Source organism: Podarcis filfolensis (assembly GCF_964270895.1).
Source record: "Podarcis filfolensis genome assembly, chromosome: 17".
Taxonomy (NCBI): Eukaryota; Metazoa; Chordata; class Lepidosauria; order Squamata; family Lacertidae; genus Podarcis; species Podarcis filfolensis.
In genome coordinates, this window is record NC_139621.1 from 21,959,791 (window position 1) to 21,979,081 (window position 19,291).

Here is a 19,291-nt window from a genome sequence, read left to right on the forward strand (position 1 = left end):
TTACTTTCCCACCACAGAGGTACCTATTTATCTACTTGCACTGGCAAGCTTTCAAACTGCTAGGTTGGTAGGAGCTGGGATAGAGCAAAGGGCGCTCACCCCATTGCGGGGATTCAAACTGTCAACCTTCCGATCAGCAAGCCCAAGAGGCTCAGTGGTTTAGACCACAGCGCCACCCACTCCCCTTATTAGATGTTTACCCACCAGCCAAAACTATGTTTTGTACCATTAGATATCTATGCCAGCATATGTGGGATGGAGTCCCTTTTCAACATTTAATTGTCACTATTAAATACATTTTGCAGAGATCAATACAAAACATTCATGTGTTTCTTTTTTTGAACAACAACCAATAGGTACAGATAAATTCAGACTTTGAATAGAATCGAGCTAATGAGAATTAATTGTGCTAATAAGGATTTGTAACGGAATATGCTGAGTGAACCATTAGCTTTGTTTTGGTGGAACACTGCTTTTGTGACAGTGCTATATAACATTTGGGGCTGATGCAATTTGAGGCTGAAGGCAATGATTAATTTTGTTGTCCTTTGCTTTTAGATTTCTTCACTAGTTCCAGGAACAAGAATCCTGGTGTCTCCTGGGAATCTGTGCTAGTATCCACATGGCTTTGTACAGCACAACTGCCAAGCCATTAAGCCACTTTCAATCCAAACTTCAAGTTCAGACAGGTGTTAGCACAGTGGGTTCTGGGAGAGTGCTAGGGAAAGTGCTGGCATCTGCAAAGAAAGATAGTTTGCATGTCACATTATGAGAAGCCTACCGCAGACTTGCATACAGCTGAGCCATGTTGCTGCCAGCCATTGATTTAGTGCCCAAATACACGAATTTTTACTAATTCAACACAGCAAGGTCATTTTAATTCACTTCATCTGGTCTTTCCATTATAGCAGCAAAGTGTTCCAAGGAAACCTTGAAGAATGTTAAGCATTGTTGTTACCTCTTGGCCTATCTGAAGCAAATTGGGAGCACAGATTTCCTAATACAGCAGCTGTTCCAGGCAAGCCCTTTTGCTTGTGGAGCCATTGACATCATTACAAATTTGATTAAATAAGGATTTCTCTCTAATGCACTAAGATGTGAAAATAGATTCATTCTCCTTGTGATACCGGTACTCAGGGGGCTCTGCAGTCTAAGCTCATTTGCTTTGCCATTTTTGTAGAAACATTTCCTTAGGCATATTTATGGATCAGTGTGATGTTCACAAGCAGGAGAATTTGTTAAAAGCACTGTGTGCTGGGCCGAGCGAATTGCAACACTACACAGGTTGCCTCTTCAAACTTCTGTCCAAAGCATGCGCCTAGTTATGTGAAAGGTCATGTCTGTTCTAATAACTAGCAGAGAACAAACATAATGTAAGGAAGAAACACACACAAAAGCATAGCTATCTACAGGTAGAGAGAAAAAAAGACACATGAAGATCCATCCAGTTATACAATCCATGCCCCTATGTGATATAAGCAGAGTGCTAAATGTGAGAAATTTGTTCCACAGGAGCCACTTGAGATTTTGCCTCATCTAAATGAAAGAACCAACAACCAATTTTGCCACATCCCTAATCAATTAAACTGTAGTTTTCATTGGCCCGAGGAACCCTAAATGCACTCTCCACATACATGTGTGCATTGACTCCAGCCTAAATGCTATAAATCAGAGCACCTCTCAGCCCAGACAAGTTTGCAAGAAGGGGGCAAGAAGCATCGGGTCTATGCTGTGTTAGTTTTTCTCAAGCTTTTCAGCCATGACCTCCATTTTGAGTATTGTGTTAAAATCAGAATAAAGTATTCTGGCTGAGAAGAACCATGCAAGCCGAAACCCTTCCACAGATGAATTCTAAGCTCACACCACTTGACGAGGGGACTTTATTTTCTGAGGGAATATTCTCTGCTTTCAACTTCTGGATGAAGACTCTCATTTTAACTTCTATAAACTTTTTAAACCTAGCACTACCTAAAACCAATCTCCAAGTTTTGTTCATATTAAAAACTGCCTGGTTTCTCTTTATTCCTGTTTCCGACCTACCCACTTTATCTACTGGTAAGAGTGGGGCTGACATCTCTATCTCCATTCCCATCCCAATACTACAACACTCAACTTCTGGCCTGGCTGTGTTTATACTTGGTCTTGATGAGGCCAGAGAAGGCTGAATGCTGGGGTCATCTGTCAACAGCTCCTTACATAGAGGAACATTCATTCATGTCATTTGTGTTCATCTGCAACCTCAGATATAGGTCCAGATATAGCTTTATGGCATCAGAGAGAATGAGGCCTCAGATATTGGAGTCAAGCAAACATCTTTGGAGTGGAGAGAGTGCCAAGAAAAGGAAGTGGGTGATATTTTTATCCTTCAAGATAGAATACTGGCAAAACATCACCTGTATGGGCTAGTGAATAAATAGTGAATAATTGAATAAAGGAATTAATGGAACAATGAGAGTAGAGAAAAAAGTTCTGAAGTTTTCTCCTCTTTCATAGTTGAAGAAGAGCTGTTGTGAAGAAGACCAGAAAGCCCACTGAAAGTTAAAGTAAAACACACAGTCCTGTGTTATGCTATCACAATAAGATAAACACATGAAAGAAATTACTATGGCTTGTGGTTGGCATTTGTGGTCTGACTTAGGCATTCAGTTATTCCCCCTCTGTTAGTTTTATGGTCACTTGGAGTAGCAGATGAATTCATGTTATTCTTTTCAATTTCAGTATGAGCACAAACATATCCATATCCATATTACTACTTGAGAAGCAGTCATACTATTCTACAGCTCCAATAATGTTTCAACATTTTTACCTCTAGCCATAGAAATTGGGGCCCTGTCAACATTAGACAGTTCAATGACATTATATGAAGTGGGCTTAGGTTTCTTCCTGATCCTGCCATTTTCTCCTTTTCACTGCAAGAGTCTATTCTGTACATTTCCCCAGCTCCATATTGTAGAAGATGTGGAACATGAAGCTGTGATAAACCACAGATGCACTGGGAATCTTTCTTATATTAAATTGCTTAAATATCTGTATCAAAGGTCAAAGATGGTGATGATATGGGGAATTGAAGGAATGCAGTTCTGCACATTATCTGCCCAGCTAGAACTGCCAAAACCCATCGGATTCCATTAAAATGGCACATTAAAAATCTATTCTTTCATTTGAAGTCTAGGTAGGACTTCCTCAAGTATATAATGTGGACAATTTGGCAGGTAAACTGCATTGCAATGATTATTAGTGAACACTTTCTTTCTGATACTTAATCAGTCTTAGTTTTTACTTATTTCTTATGCTGGAGTGAACCCTGCATGGTGAGCAGCATGCTGACATTTGTTAGCTTGTAGATTGGTTTTCAGAGATGTACAACTTTCCGTAAAGGCTGCTATCATACTTTTTTACTAATTGCACGTAAGCAGCCATAACTAGCCAGTAACTATGTTGCATTTCATTCTAGAAGCACTAGTTGCAAGGTAATCACAGAACAATGAGAAATGGATGTTCTCTCTGGGGCAGGATTAGCTTCATTAAGCACAAATCAGAATCACAGTCTGGAAATCTGCAGTTTGGACGTGAACCTTAACAAACCCAACTGTGGATTAGTCACACACCAAACAGATGATGCAGTAAAACTGTTCCTGGACCAGGAAACATGAAACAGGGTACTGCATCACTGCACACTACATGGACGTGGGGAACGGCAAGTCATATCGATATTTGAGTTGTATAGGGAATTATTTTTAAAGGAGAAATATCAACAATGTGACCCCCTTATGTAACCTGAAATTGTATAATCCAGGAATCTTTTCACCATTGAGTCTGTTCTTTGTGAGAGCTAGGCCTGAAATCAAGATTCCAGTGCTAGAGCAGTGCTTGATGATTTGCAACCTTGTTACTGAGTCTTCCCACCACATGGGAGAATTGCTAGGGTACCGACAGAAACAATGCAATGGATGCTTGGATTGAGACTAACAGTACATACCTGCTCATTTTTATCTAGAAGTACATTCCACTGGTTTCAGTTGGATTCACTCCCTGGCAGGTGCATAGGGGATTGCAGCCTTAGGCAGAAATCTTATAACAGAAAGCCAGACATCGGGCACATAAACTCAGTTGGATTTACTTCATGGTAAATGAGTAGTATCATGTACAATCAGCCAAGACAAGAAGCAAAGAGGTAGATAAATCTTCTATTGACCCAATAACTGTTGGGGGGAAAAATACCAACCTTCCCCTCTTAGCAAATCAAGCATAGTTGGAAGTATTCCTTCTCTAAGGCTAAAATAAAATAATCAAAGCACAGAATGCTGTCCCTCTACCTTGCTCTTCTGGTGTCCAAACTGAGACTTGTTTGTCTGTGGGATTGGGTCAAGAAGGGGGAAGACAAGGATGCAATGTGTGGGTGTGTGTCACATCAGCATCAGTGATGGACAGAGCCAAGCCAAGTTGTTTAAGCGGATATTGTCCAGTTCTTGATTCTTCAGTGCTTGGGTAGCAGCTATCCCATCCTCCTTGAAAGACAGAGCTGGTCACCTAATGAAGCAGAGTAGGAGATAGATAGTTGGTCTCATATCAGTTTTGCACTTACTTTGTACTGTTGACCAGTAGAGGAGCAATTAGTGGGGTACCAGTAAATTCAATAGGTTGATTTTTTTTGTTTTATTGGTCATTTTGGCAGGGATATGTGTGAAAGGTACTAAGAAGGAAGAACAGATGAACACCCTGGGGAACTTTTCGCAGGTGAGTCTTGAGATTTGGGGACCCATTGGCAGGGTAACTTGTATCCCCTTCTTACAGATGTGGGCCACTCGGTGGGCAGAAAGCCCTCCCACATCCCCCAAAGAGGTGCGATCTGAGGGAGGGCATGGTATTATTACCACATCTCCACCAGGCAGGCTAGGCTTGCCCAATAACACCAGGCTCAGTAGCCTTTTAGAGAAAGACTCTCCTCCTGCAAGAGGAGAGGGGTTGTGGGCGGGATCCGATCTCTGCCTCAAGCAGGGGGCATTGGCCCCCTGCCATCCACTCACCTGGCTGGCACACCACGCCCATGGGCAAGCGCCCAACCAGGCGGCTTGGAAGGGGCATGGACAGCAGCTTAACTTGCTGCTGCGCCAGCCACGCGGCCTCGCTTTTCGCTGTCCCGTTGCGAGTCACCCACCCTCCATTCCCTTAGAGCTCAGGGTTTCAGTTTTTCTCTTGGCCTTGCTATGGACCTTAGGTTGGTCACCCAGGTTGTCCAGGGGGCCTGGTAGGAATTTTTCCATTTGGCATTAGGCTTTGTGGTTTTTTTTGCCTACCTCGTAGCAACCGTCACAACTTTTGTGGTATTGGTGGGTAGGTTAGGCATTGGAATAATGTGTTTGTGGTGTGTGGAAGGGCTAGGTGTGGCCATCGCCTACACCTTCAATTTTTGGGTATTCCGTTAAAGGAATCCGGCAGTCGTGGATCCTGTCCGATGCCTGTGTGGCAGGGAGCCATGGCACGACCCTCGGTGACATCAGGGGAGAGCTTATAGTTGGATTACCATCAACAGGCTCCACCTACTGGTGAATAAACCCCCTTTTAGACTCACCCCTCTCCGAGTGGGTGGAGTCAACTGACGTGATCCAGTGCCTAAGCCAATACCTTTCACTTGCTGTAATCAATAAAGTTGTGGCCTTTTCTTGCCCATTAACCTTATATTACGTGTCCGTGTGTCTTCATTCCACTAAGCGGGGATCGGGTCCTTGAACCACAATAATAGTTTTCAGCCCAGTCTTTTCCCATTCAAATCTCCTTTTGTTAAAATGAAGTGACCCTAGTTTCACCCAGCTCATGGTCTCTGCCTTGTCATTTCTGACCTCTGTTCACAATTCAAATCAAAATTCACCCCACCACAACTTTCTAGTCCATGTAAATAAGAAAGATACAGAAAGCCAGCCATTTCAGATTGAAAAGTTTCATCTTGGAAGTACAGAACCATGTGTGATAGGCAGATCTTTTATATGTTATTATTTTGGGTAAATCTGCATCTTTCTCATCTGCTCCATTTCTGATCAGATTAAATTCCCAGTTTACAACTGAACTGCAAACATGTTGGTTGCGTGGTGGATAATAAATACCTATAATTCCAATCTGTGTGTGCAAGTAATTTGTTTCTGAGAAAAGGACCTTTCCTTAATGCAATTAGCAGGCAAGGTAATTACTGCAGTTGACGTGCGCTAGAGAATTATTGATCTAAAAACTCTATAATTTGGGTCTGGCCACCATTTTATTTGTATTTTGTTGTCAAAAGAGAGAAAGACATTGTGTCCAGTTCCCCTGAACTGTCAGCGAATGTAAATTATCTACCATGCTGAGGCAGCTCACAGATATCACCACCAAAAACACACACAGCCCTATTTCCCTAAGGTATTTCTCAGGGATTATATATCTATTGTGTTGTTTCTTTGAGCTGTATAGAAATAAAAGCTAGAAATTTGTCTCTATGTATAAATGTTTCAAGGTCATGCTTTTCAGATTATAGTTAAAAATTACAGAACCCAAGGGCAAGAAATTGGGATATCCTTAGTCAACATAAACTATAATCTGGGTCATCTTTGCTAGTGTCACAAACAGCAAGTTTAGACCCAGTACAGACACACTTTTTAACATTAGGGCACATACAATATTTTAGGGAATTTGAACAAGATTCCTTTAAGCAGCCTTTTTGTGGTGAAGGAAAGGTTTGGAGATATTCATTGTAGATTATCTGCAGTCTCTTAAAGCTGCCTTTAGGTATAATTGCAGCAGCTGTAATTCACAAACATCTAAATTGGTAGGGCGGTGAAGTTGATCTATTAAATAAACATATACACATATATAGATTTGTAAAGGTTTCCTGATGTTCCTAAGGTGGCTACACTGTACATTAAAGCTGTAATTTCCTCATTTATTTAATTAAACCTTAAATAGGAAATTAATTTCTGTCCATTGAAATTTTTCTCCAGGGGAAAAAAGAAACCTAAGCTTTTGGCATATGTTTACTTGCTCAGTATTCTGTCTCCAGTTGCAAGTTTCTGTTCTGACACTTCTGAGGAAGACTTTTAATGGGTGAAGCAGTATCACATCACTCTAAGACACCCCCCCTTCTTCTTCTTTAAAGAAGTGTTCTTCAACCATCATCACGATCCTTGGTTTCATATCCAGTAACATGTCAGTCATAGTAATTAACATAATGGTCCTTATCACAACACATGAGGACAAAAGCTATCATTCTTGTTACACATAAGGAAAGATGATTTAATCTACCACAATCACTTAAGAATTCTCTGTTTGAATGAATTCTTAAAATGTAAATGTAAAGCTGAGAGCGACTGAGATCTGTCCATCCCTACATTTCAGCACCATTTAACCCAATTCTTTATCAAAAATATACATTGTTTGTTTGAATTATGTATATGCATACTGCTCTTAGCTGTTCACAAAACCTCAAAGTGACAGAAAGCATTGAAATACATTAAAATAATAATTCATTTAGGTAAAGGTAAAGGGACCCCTGACCATTAGGTCCAGTCATGGCCGACTCTGGGGTTGGGGCACTCGTCTCACTTTATTGGCCGAGGGAGCTTGCATACAGCTTCTGGGTCATGTGGCCAGCATGACTAAGCCGCTTCTGGCAAACCAGAGCAGCACAGGGAAATTGCGCTCCGATTTTCCTTGAGTCCCCAACCTTTGGCCCTCCAGATGTTTTGGACTACAATTCCCATCATCCCTGACCACTGGTCCTGTTAGCTAGGGATCATGGGAGTTGTAGGCCAAAACATATGGAGGGCCGCAGGTTGTTGATGCCTGACTTAGTCAAATGCTTGAGTGATTAGCCCTTATTTATTTAGGCAGTGACTGAATGATTTTTTTAAAAAATATATAAATGTGACTTACTTGAAAGAAGACCTCTAAACAGTTTACAACAATCTACAATGGTCATTAAAAAAAAATGGGGCTGTGCACAGCCTCTATGATCTGGGACACAGCTGCAGTCCAACCCTAGATCAACCTGCAGAACACTCAAAAACTGCACCCTGAATCTGATCCTGACTTAGTTTGGGAGCAGGGAGGTTTAGTTAGAGATCAACTCCCTAACTAAACATATAGTGGGGGTGGGGGAGACACCTTGTGTCTCCTCTCATCTTGACCAAGAACAGGGATGCTGCCCACACCTGCATTTATTGCATTAATTGTTCATTCCATTACTTATGTTGATGTTATCTATTGGGAGGGCAGGGAGTGGAACTGGGACCCCTGCTTCAACACAGGTTACTTTGGCGTTCTCTAGCAGTGGTGTGCCAAAACAGACAACTTTACATCTGTTTTTCTTTTACCCTATTCATGATGCCATGTCGCAACTTGCAGCAGCAAAGATGTCCAAGCAGCTCACACAAAAATGACAAAGGCACAAACTAAGACTTTATATGTCAAAACAAGTACTTCAAAACTGGTTCAATAGGGTATCAGCAGCCAGTTCATAGCTTTCGACACCCATGTTATACCGTATGTTGATGGTGAGCTACTCCTGCACAAAGGGTCACTGTGACATTCTGCACTAGGTGCAGCTTCCAAACCAGACCCAACGTCAGTCCCACATAGACTGAATTGCATCATTTCTTCATTTTGCTATACCTGTACTTAAATGTATATTTCCAAAAGGTTGCAGAGTTCAAGTCTGTTAAACTTATTTGTGGCCTCATTTTCCAGCAACAGGCAGAAAAAGCATAACGCTGAATTATTTTGCCGCTCTGGTCTAAAAAGACACCTCCTTTAGAGCAGTTTTGCTGATCATACACCAAAAGCTAGGGGAACCCTCCAGCATTACTTCAGAATAAGTGCTTTGGCAAATTGCTCGAGTTCTTAAACAGAATCCAAAAGCCAGACCTCTGACACACTGCAGTGCAACAGTAAAAGGGAAAAAATGGATCCAAGAGAGCACAACTTTGGTTGGGTAATCATGCATCAAAAGTGTTAGGAGACTTGTATACCCTGGAGGTGCAATGAGAATGTTATTATTCCCTGACAAGTACAGCATCTGGGACTGGTTTTGTATTGCTCTGAAAAAGGTTTTGTTTGGAGGGGAAGAATTATTGCTTTTGTATAATACACAAAAGTGCTGTTGGCTCTTTCGACTGGAACATGCATAGCAGTTCAACAGTTTGAATGTGAGAGAGCTTACAACCATAACAGCACAACAAAACAAGGCAAGGCACTGAGCTCCAAGGATGCATTTGAGAGCAATGCCTATCCCAATTGAAACTGTCCAGTTTCCGGCTTGTTATAGTCACTTTGACTATTGATTTTATTTTATTTTTATTATAAAAAAAATGAATAGAGAATGTGACTCATTTCATTGTAACAAGTCAGTTTTTTTTTTTTAAAGGGATTCTTCCATGCACAGCTTCTAATGTCAGATCTTTGTCTCTTTGGCTTTTTGGATTGACCTCTCCCCGTATCTCCTGAATCACTCTAAAACATTTGTTATTTAATTTCCTTTTTACTAGCAGTGCCAAGCAAGGAAATGACCATCAACTGTAAACACATTCCATTTGCCAGAATATAATCCATAGTAAATGCATCAGAAATGGTTTCAGTTTCTAAGAAAGCACACTGTGTGTGTGCTGCAGACACAGCACTTCCTTCTTCCCTTACCAGCCTTCCACAGCCATCTCAGGCGAATCAACAGAGAAGACATTGATCTAAGTGGTATCATGACCTGCTGTTGATGGAGAAGTGGATATTATGAAACAGCTTACTCCTGTGATCACACTTTATAATGTACCATCATATTGTGTTGAGCCAAAGCTGATTGTCATTAACTCTTTGAGGCTGAAAACTTAGAAAGAACACAATGTATTTCAGCTAAACAAGTAAAAATCTGGTGTAAGGAGCTGTTGAAAGGTGACTCCAATCTTCAACTCCACCTTGCTTCATTATCGCCAAGCATGAACGTAGCTAGGCTGGAAATTGGCTTGTGTGGTGATAGGATGGAGATGGAAGAATTGACCCCTACCCCAGTAGATAAATGTTAGCTATTTGTGATAAAAAAATACACAAATAGTTGAAGATAAATCTCTTTACTTGTCAGGCTGGGAACAGTTTAAGAGCAAGTATTCTTTACAAACTCCTCCAGACAGTGTCTGCACGAAGCCCTCTCACCTTCACAGTCAAAGATGGAACAAACAGGAATAGCCAACTAACTCCCAACTGTCACCTCCCAACTGCCAATTGCCAACTGCCACCTCCTTTCCCCATCTTTTCTCTGTGAAATACATTCCCTGTGGAATTACATTACAAATACAGGGTGGAGCAAAAGTAGGCATGCTTTCTGGACTCAAGTTTGCCGTCATCGTTCACAATATCAGTAAAGAAGAACTTTACCTTTCATCTGTCTCCACTATTCTTTCCAACTGCCAGCCTCAAATTGAACTGCCCCTTCATTGTGTGTCATTACAAAGAAAGGAACTTGGGAAGTTTGGTCAAAGTTCACAAACCCATTTACAAAAGCTGAGTCTAGGGTTTTTCAATGCAGTGACATTGATCACTAGTTAATAGACATATAAGACCTTTTAACTGATTGACACATCAGTATTCCATGATTGAGTTAAACATTTCCAACTCTTTTCACAACAAATCAGTTCATTAGAGCCGAGCTGAACCAGGGATCCAGCTATGACACAAACATGTCCATGTTTCAAAAATTCCCCTTCTTTTGGGTGCTTTTTATTGAAGGGTGCTAGAAAGAGTGTGAAAGTATTGGTGGGGAAAGAGAGGAGGCATTCCCTCTTTCCTTCTTGTAAGCAACTGGGCCAAAACTTCCAGCTTTGCTGTGCTGCATTGAAATAATGAAAATCTGCCACAGTACAGTGCAGCGAAACTGGGACCTTTGGCACAGGTGCTCTTTCAAATGGGCATCTGGGTGCACATCTGCATGCGTAGTCAAACAAGCATCCCATTTAGCCTCAGTACGATATGTGCCAGAATCTGTATCCAAACGCAGGGCACAGGGGAAAGGGAAGTCATCCCCATGGTTCTGAGACAAAAGGGTGACAGTGCAGTGAGACAGGAATCTCATTGCTGTGTTGCCACGGCAACTGGGCATAGCTCCGTGTCTTTCTGCACTGTGCTGTGATGGGACTGCAATGAAAACACTCTCACACAGCAGTGCAGAAAGACAGTGAAGGTCATCTGTTTGCCTAAGCAACACATGGACACTTCCCTCACCTCTTACTGAGGATAGTGTTGCTTTGTTTACAATGAGTTCTGGTTCTATGTAGCTCGGTCTGATAGGTTGCACTCCAAGGCCACCAAGTAAAATAACTTCACACTGACACGTATTTTTGGTTTAAGTTACTGGGCAAAATTTAGGCCACAACTTTATTGATTACAGCAAAGGGAGTGGTGTTGGCTTAGGCATTCGTAACTGACTATAACTGACTCCCACCTCTCTGGCAGGTAGTCTGGAAGGGTAAACACCAAACAAGGGAGTAACATCTATGAAGACCAACCGAAGCTCACCCCTGGGTTCCTGTGGTCCTGGCATGATCCTAGCCCCTCATCCGGACTTTGGACGAGATCCAGGACCCCCCCCCCAATACTTACCTGGCAGGGGAGACACCTTGATCATGAGATCCAGGACCCCCAGATTCCTTTACCGGAATACCCTTATTCATGGAGGGGCAGGTGATGGCCGCACCTCCCCTCGCACACACTTCACTAAGCCAATGCCTAACCGCCAAACCTTACAAAGTTGTGACGATTGCTAAAGGGGTAGGCAAAAACCAAGTGGCCAGTGCCAATTTGCCAAGTGGACAAAACTCCTACCTGGCCCCTGTTCCAAAACAGGTGACCGACCAACATCTGAAGCAAGGCCAATGCAGCAACCTATAAATAGGGACGGGAAGGTGGGTGTTCGGCAGCACGAAGCAAGTGCCTTGGCCACATCGCGCTGCTGCTTTTAAAGGCTCCCCAATCACACCACCTGCCTCGGATTGGCTCAAACAGCCTGGCATGATTGTGGGGCCATAATGACAGGCCTGGGATATGCCCAGCACCTGCCACCTAGGGGGTGTCTCAGGGGCCTGGGCACAACCAGGACCCTCATTAAGGAGGATCCCATATATGTAGTGACATGACACGATTCCTGATTGGCTTGGATCTCTCTGTCATCCAAGCCAATCAGGAATTATGCCTGTTTGTGGTGGAGTGGAGTTGCAGAATCATGAAGTTGCATAACCAATCAGACTTAGCCAGCACTCTGGGCAAACAAAATAGCAAAGAGTGTCTATTTGTTATTTAGGTTTTCAGGGAACTAGGAAGTTATTCCTTTTTAATGCAAGCATTTTCATAGATAAACATTAGACTCCGCATTGCAATAAATCAAATAGTGCAGTGGTCAGCGTTGTACAACTTGTGTTTAATAGGCAACCTAAAGCAAACAAAATAAACTACACATGCAGATTGTTAGAATGTCACTGAAGAGCTTCTGTCCTGGTTGAGATTCATAATAAAATAATCATGAATCATTGGGGCTTTTTTGTTTAATACAACTCTACAATACACATACATGACTGTTAAAACTGTGAGACGTTTCATAGAAGATTCCATATTGCCTGCTCCAAATTCTTTTTCTTCTTCCTAGATGTTCAACACATTTTTTGAATTAATGAAGCCATTCTCAAATCCCCTGATGGATGTGAAGCAACTGGCTCCATTGAAAAACAAAATGAAACTTGACTACCGTAATTTATCTCTCATTGAATAAAACAGTTGTTTATTCATACCACACTGAAATAGTAGATAAATATTTCATGAATAGCTCTTGGAAAAGTCTTTTAGTTAGTTTTCAAGTCTTCTCATTTGTTAAACTTCTCAGAAATGTTTTCTAAGACAGTTAATGACAACTCCTATGCTCCAGGGATTACCTCTACACCTATATGATAGCTCCTATCTTCATTAAAGAGAGTTGCCTTTGTAATGGAAGAAAACAAGTCTGTCTTAACAGATACCTGCTGACGCCTTTGATAGAAACAAAAGGTTTTGCAGGAGGAAGCATGAAGAAATTTCAAACCCATCTACAGAGAAAATTCTGTGATTATCAATATAGAAGTAGCAGAAAAGAAGCATGAAATGAAACAGAAACCTGGAAGGCAAGTACATCCACAAAAAGGGAAGTGTTAGAAAACATTACAGTCAACTTGAAAAACAGTAGTGCCACGTAATCCATCCAAGTCTTACAGAAATTCATGGAGGATGAATGGTGAAATCCACACTGTAGGTTAAACATTGATTGGTAGGAATCAGATTGGATGCAAATGTGTACGGCAGCTTAGGGCTGAACTAGAGTCACTGTCACTTTTTTATGTTGTATAGGTGATTTTTTAAATATAAAAAATAGCTAAACGGTTAATAAATGTGGGGGAGGGGAAGATTAGGATCGGGGTGGTGGTGGAGAAGGGTGGCTTTAATTTTTTCCTCTGCCATAGTTTCATTCAAAACCAGCTCCCTCCCTGGCTTGCTACTCACATCTTCCATTGTGAAAAGTACATGTGGGGTTTGGGGGTAAGGGCTGAATCTTTGGACAGCAGTCCAAGCCAGGAACCAGACAAACCAGGGATGATGAAGAAGAGGAGACTGAGGAACAAACCAGGACTAAGGAGAAAGTCAGGACTGAAGAGCAAAATGCAAAGTCACACAAAAATATATCACCAAGCACAACTGCTCCGCAACAAGGAGTATTAATAATAATAATAATAATAATAATAATAATAATAATAATAATATCTTTATTGTCATTGCCCCCTCTCAGGGACAACGAAATTACTTGACTGCTCCATAAAAACACTAATTAAAACAATACAGTATAGTACAGCAAGCAAGCAAACAAATAAATCACAGGTGTAGTCTTTTTCTTTACAATCACTTGTGTATTTGATGGAAGCAACATCAACTCGTGAGTCAACACCCGGACGCTGTTCGGGTACAATAAGCATTTCTTCCCCCAAAGGGCTTAATCATTGAGCTGATAAGATAAATCAAGATTATAGTCAACATCTACTTCCATATGGAATGTTTGAATTACGGTGAGAAAACATCCAAAATATATAATCTGTACAATGAAGACTGAGCAATATGCAGTCCATAGCTTAGAGAAATGGGCAAATCTATAAAAGTAGAAAAATGACAAAATTACTAAGGGAAGAACAGAACTGACCACAAGTTTCCAACTTCACCTTTAAATATGTGAGCCCTGTCAGCATTCCCTAAGGAAGGCTAACACATAGAAGGCTGGAGAGCCTTTTTTTGTTCTTCCTTTGGGAGATATGCATATAGGGACAGACAAGTCATGTTCTACAGATTTTCCATAAAAGTTATGGTGCCTGGTATTAGTTCTACCTAACTTTTGTGATTAGATTAGTGATTTTGGCTTAAGTAAGACTCAGCTGAAACAGGAAACTCTAATAGCCTTTTCTACCCAGAAGGATCTAGTGGACAGCCTGAGCGGGTGGATGGCATCAGTTCAGCTCGACAAAGGGATTCACTCAAAAGGCTGCCCCCATAGTGGCTCATCACATGGGGAGAGCTGCACATAAGTTCATAAGCTCCTAGCTAGGGGGTTTGATTATAACTGGGGCTATTGCCGGATAGTCACAGTAGTGTGAGCTATTTATTTTTTAAAGTCAGGAAACACCAAACTATGTAACAAAGATCACATGTAGTTTGAGCTGAACATTCAGGACGTTAGCAGAAACATGCAGTGGCATAGCATGGGTTGTCAGCACCCGGGGCAAGGCAAGTAATTTGCGCCCCCTAACCCATGAATTTGCGCCCCCTAACCCGTGGATTTGCGCCCCCTAACCCTAACCCCCAGATGTTGTGCCCGGTGCGGCCGGCCCCCCTGCACCCCCCACGCTACGCCACTGGAAACATGGTAAGTGCAGATTTGGAGTGTTGTTGGGAATGCAATGTAAAAAGTTGGGTAAAGGTGGATTGATTTTGGGGGGAAAACTGTGTTTAGGGCCCTGGTAGGTTCTGGTAGTATTTAAATATAATTAAACAATAAATAATATGGGCCAGGAAACAATTTTACCCCCAGCTGTTGGGTTCAATCAAGTTAGAGGAAAAAATAGCTATACAGTACCTGGAACCAGGAACATTTAATACAAATCTTCCAAATGGAGGATAATGTTCTGAAAGACAAATCCCCGGATAGCAGTTACACTAGTGCTTTATTGTATGCATGAAGGCGGGATGAAAGATATTAGGAACTCGCAAGTCTTCAGCAATTTATTTCACTGTCGGAGGGGAGTTGGAAAACTTGCTGGAGATGAAGATGTAATGACAAAGGTGTTATACGTTACTTAATATATAGATATGAGTCTGCCATCAAGTTAGCAAGAAATCTTTTCGTTTGTCGAATTACAATTTACTGTAGTCATCTTGAACTATGTTATATTTGAAAATATACATTTGGAATAACAACAACGCTTTAAAAATATTATGACTATTTATTATTATTTTTAGAGAAAAGTCAGAAGTTCTCCTTGTCTTGTTTAACCTCCGTCAACTTCCAAATTTACCTTAAAGGTGAAATCTCATCACAAGCTTACGCTCCTGTGAACTGGAGGAATTAGGACCTGTGAGTTCTTTGTATTCCCTATCTGTATCTATCTCTATAATCTTCTATGAGCTTTTAACCTTTCTGCCAGGAAAAGCCCAAGAGATGGGCAGGGAAGAACTTTGTTTAAATATCTCATCTAGTAATGCCTCCAGGCATTGGACTTGTGATCTTCAATCTGCAGGCATACAGCCGTTTGCCCTTTTCCTATTATGCTTCATGCTCAGCCAAAACTGGGTACAAGTCAAAGAACTGGGTGTGGGATTTTGCCCTCCTGACCTACTGTCCCCAAACTTAAAATAGTTTGATCTGAGCGAAGTAGACAATGAGTGCAAGAGGAGACTGAAGACAGATTTGAGCTCCGGTGAAATCTCTAGGGAATTCATCTTGCCATGTCAATCAAATTATCTGCAAATAGGAAAGGATGGTCACAGGGGATTAGAGTTTAGCCATGGAAATTGCTTCTGAAGTCAGTACGATGAATATGGCTGCAAATAAAAGAACCAGAGCCCTCTGGGACTCAGTGAATTGAATGCATGTATGGAGAGGAATGAAATGTCTCTGGCCTAAGCTTCGATCCTAATTTAGGGTCCAGCTGAGATAACTGTTATAATGCGCTCACATATATTAATTAACCGTTGAAGATTTTTTAAACACCTTACAAACATTAATGAGGAAGAGTTTTCTTGTGGGTGAAAAAATGGATCATCTTCATTTTGCAAATTAGGAAACCAAAAAAACAACAACAAAGCATAACCAGGACATTACAGTTTTAAGGTACCAAACAAATGATTGTCCTTAAATCATTACAGGAAAAAGTACATGAAAAAGAGACTCTAACTAAAGTCTATGGCCAGAATGGGGAAATTGCTGTGGGACTCCAACTCTCATCAGTCCCAGCCAGCATGACCAGAGGTGAGAGGTACTCAGAACTGTAGTCCAACAAAACCTGGAGGGCCACAGATTTTCTATTTCTGCCCCACCATCACACCTGGTCCTTCACTTTTAAACGAGCATAGACATAGCATTTTGGATTAGATAAGCAACTAGTACAAACAATCAAGTGAATTCTCCCCAACTATTTTTCCACCAAAAGCAGGTTGAGCTTTAGCAAATTGTCTATTTTGAATAGGGATTTAAATTTTGGAACTATAGAAGGAGAACACAGTCAGCTAGTACTTTTCAGGTAGAGGAAAACCCCAAATTTGGGGGAAGACTATAATGTTTACAATACTTAATCTCTTTTACAATCTGAGTTTACTTAACAACTTTAAGAACATGAAATGAATTGTATACAATTTATATATACTTTAGCTCAGAGCTTTCCAGACTTTTCATGTTGGTGACACGCTTTTTAGATATGCATCGTTTTGTGACACAGTAATTCAGTTTTACTAGCAAACCGGAGGTTAAACTAAACCCTTTCCAGCCCCAGGAGGAGCGCAGGAAACATTCGTGCAACACACCTACACACTGCAGCCGACACACTAACGTGTCGCAACACACAATTTGGAAAGGTCTGCTTTAGCCAATTAGTTTATTTTTTTTAAAAAAGTAGTTTTTGGTATGTTCATAAAATGTAACTGTATAAAGTCTTGCAAATATTAATTACTTATATACTCAGCATTACAGATGGAGCTCCTATCTATTGTACTCTAATGTACCTATACATATTTTAGCCTTTGCCACTTGAGATCTAGCAATGTAAGTTGAAAAGGAAATAACATTACCCTAAGCAAAAGAAATATAATGTAAATCATTGTTATCAAGGAGAAACAGGTTTTTAATGAAAAAGCTCAGAAATGAAGCATCTTTATAACATAATTAAGCACCAGCGATAGATTTAGATGTTAAGTTAAACCTTGTAAGAACATTGAACTCTTCAATAGTATATCAAACACCCACAGTAAAATTAGCTAACTTGGATTTATTATTTCATCTTCCTCTATCCCATGTTTTGAAACTCAAGTTTACTTCTCTAATAAGAAACAGTGCATGAAAGTTCTATAGCTTTTGATTCTGAACTTTTGATTTTGATGGGAAGTGTGCATGAATCCAAATATGCATTTTAAATATTCCACAATAGTTTATTTCTTGAGTGCATGTATATTTTCAAATATTCATCGGTCTGTATTCATGATGCAGAAGATGGGAAGAACCTTTTGCAAGCGAGAAGCAAGATGGAGAACAAGCTGCATTGTGTCTAACCCAGTCCTGAGAGTATAAAAAAATATTACTGGTTGTTGATATGGCAAATAGACTAGACTATCTATGTAGATCTATGAAGAAAACCCCAAAAGTATGTGGAACTAAGCAGAAGTGATTCAGTAGAGTTTGATGGATCAGCTATATCGGGGCACCCAATGTGGTGTTCTCAAGATATTTAAGAATATAGGTCTCCCATCATCCCTGACCACTGGCCACACTGGGTGAGGATGATAGGAATTGCAGTTCAAAACATCTGGAGAGCACCATTTTGACTATCACTGAGCTATGAATGAATGAAACTTTATTTGCATCAGCCATTGGCCTTAGCAACAAAACAGCATTGTGATATACACAGAACAAAATAAAAAGTTGATTATATAAAACACAGTTTATGATCCTAAATCAGGAGTCAAACAGTGGCCCTTATTCTGATTGCCCCAGCTAAAAAAACCCCAACTTGCAACCTTTGCTGTCACCTGCTCATCTTGATCTGTCAGGAGAAAAGACACTGTGACAGTGGTTGGGTGACCCAGAATGGACAATAAAAGAGAGGTGAAAATCTTGTTCCTCAGGTCTTTGTAAAGAGTGCACGCCAGGAGGGCATGAGCCACTGATTCGGTGCTGCCATCTCCACAGGGACATAAGTGCTTTTCGTGGGCCAATGAGCTATGTAAATATGACCATCCTTGAAGTCATAAACATCACTCAAGGCAGCAGTTTGAATAAAAGTGTTTGCTCCAGTAAGGACAGAGTCAGCTGGTTCTACTTCAGCAGCCAGAATTTACTGGAGCACTGGGACGCTTGTCCAGGTCACAGCGCCTGTTATGGGACACACTGTAAAATGGGGGCATTTGCCTTCCTTCTGTTTTACTTTACGGCATTGGAAGGGTGTGCAGTGAAACATAGGTATTGATTGGTACTTTAGTTATTCCAGCAAGGATTTAGCATGCTGACTGATGTAAAATAAGGTGCAATTGCTTGATATTGATTCAGACCTACATCAATTGGTAATGCCAAATCCTTGACACTATCCCAAGTTATAGCCATCCTTAATCATTCTGTGGAATATTTCTCTTCCCTCTACAATTACAGCACTTTAAAAAGTTTTAAAGTTTGAGAAATACATTCTGCCAGCTGTTTTTATATTCCTTTTCTACTCACATTTATATCGTTTGTCCTATTACACACATAAAATGGGATATATGTGGGCAGTTCTCTGAAAGCAAAACTATTATGGTCAGGTAACGACAAATATTATAAGACACACCAAAGATAGTAATTGTTATTCTTTTAATAATAATACTACCATAATCTACTGCGCTTGTATCCTGGCCTTTCTCAAGGACCTCCACTTTGTCAATGTGGCTTTTCTGACTCTTCTCCCCCAAATACCACCAAATTGGCTTGGGGGGGGCAAGAGAACCCCCAGAACAGTGTGCAGAGGGGAGGTGGGTTTGTACC

At 40.9% G+C, this 19,291-nt stretch overlaps 2 long non-coding RNA genes across 2 annotated transcripts; one reads left to right on the forward strand and one right to left on the reverse strand.

The window, feature by feature from the left end:
• Positions 1 to 420: 420 nt before the first annotated feature.
• LOC310752369 lies at positions 421 to 10,325 on the reverse strand. The gene is made up of 3 exons (XR_014542919.1): positions 10,165 to 10,325; positions 3,980 to 4,530; positions 421 to 737 (listed from the first exon to the last, which is right to left on the reverse strand). It is a non-coding gene; the product is annotated as an uncharacterized lncRNA (long non-coding RNA).
• A 6-nt stretch (positions 10,326 to 10,331) lies between these two features.
• Positions 10,332 to 12,792, forward strand: LOC310752370. The gene is made up of 2 exons (XR_014542920.1): positions 10,332 to 10,369; positions 12,647 to 12,792. It is a non-coding gene; the product is annotated as an uncharacterized lncRNA (long non-coding RNA).
• The last annotated feature ends 6,499 nt before the right edge of the window (positions 12,793 to 19,291 follow it).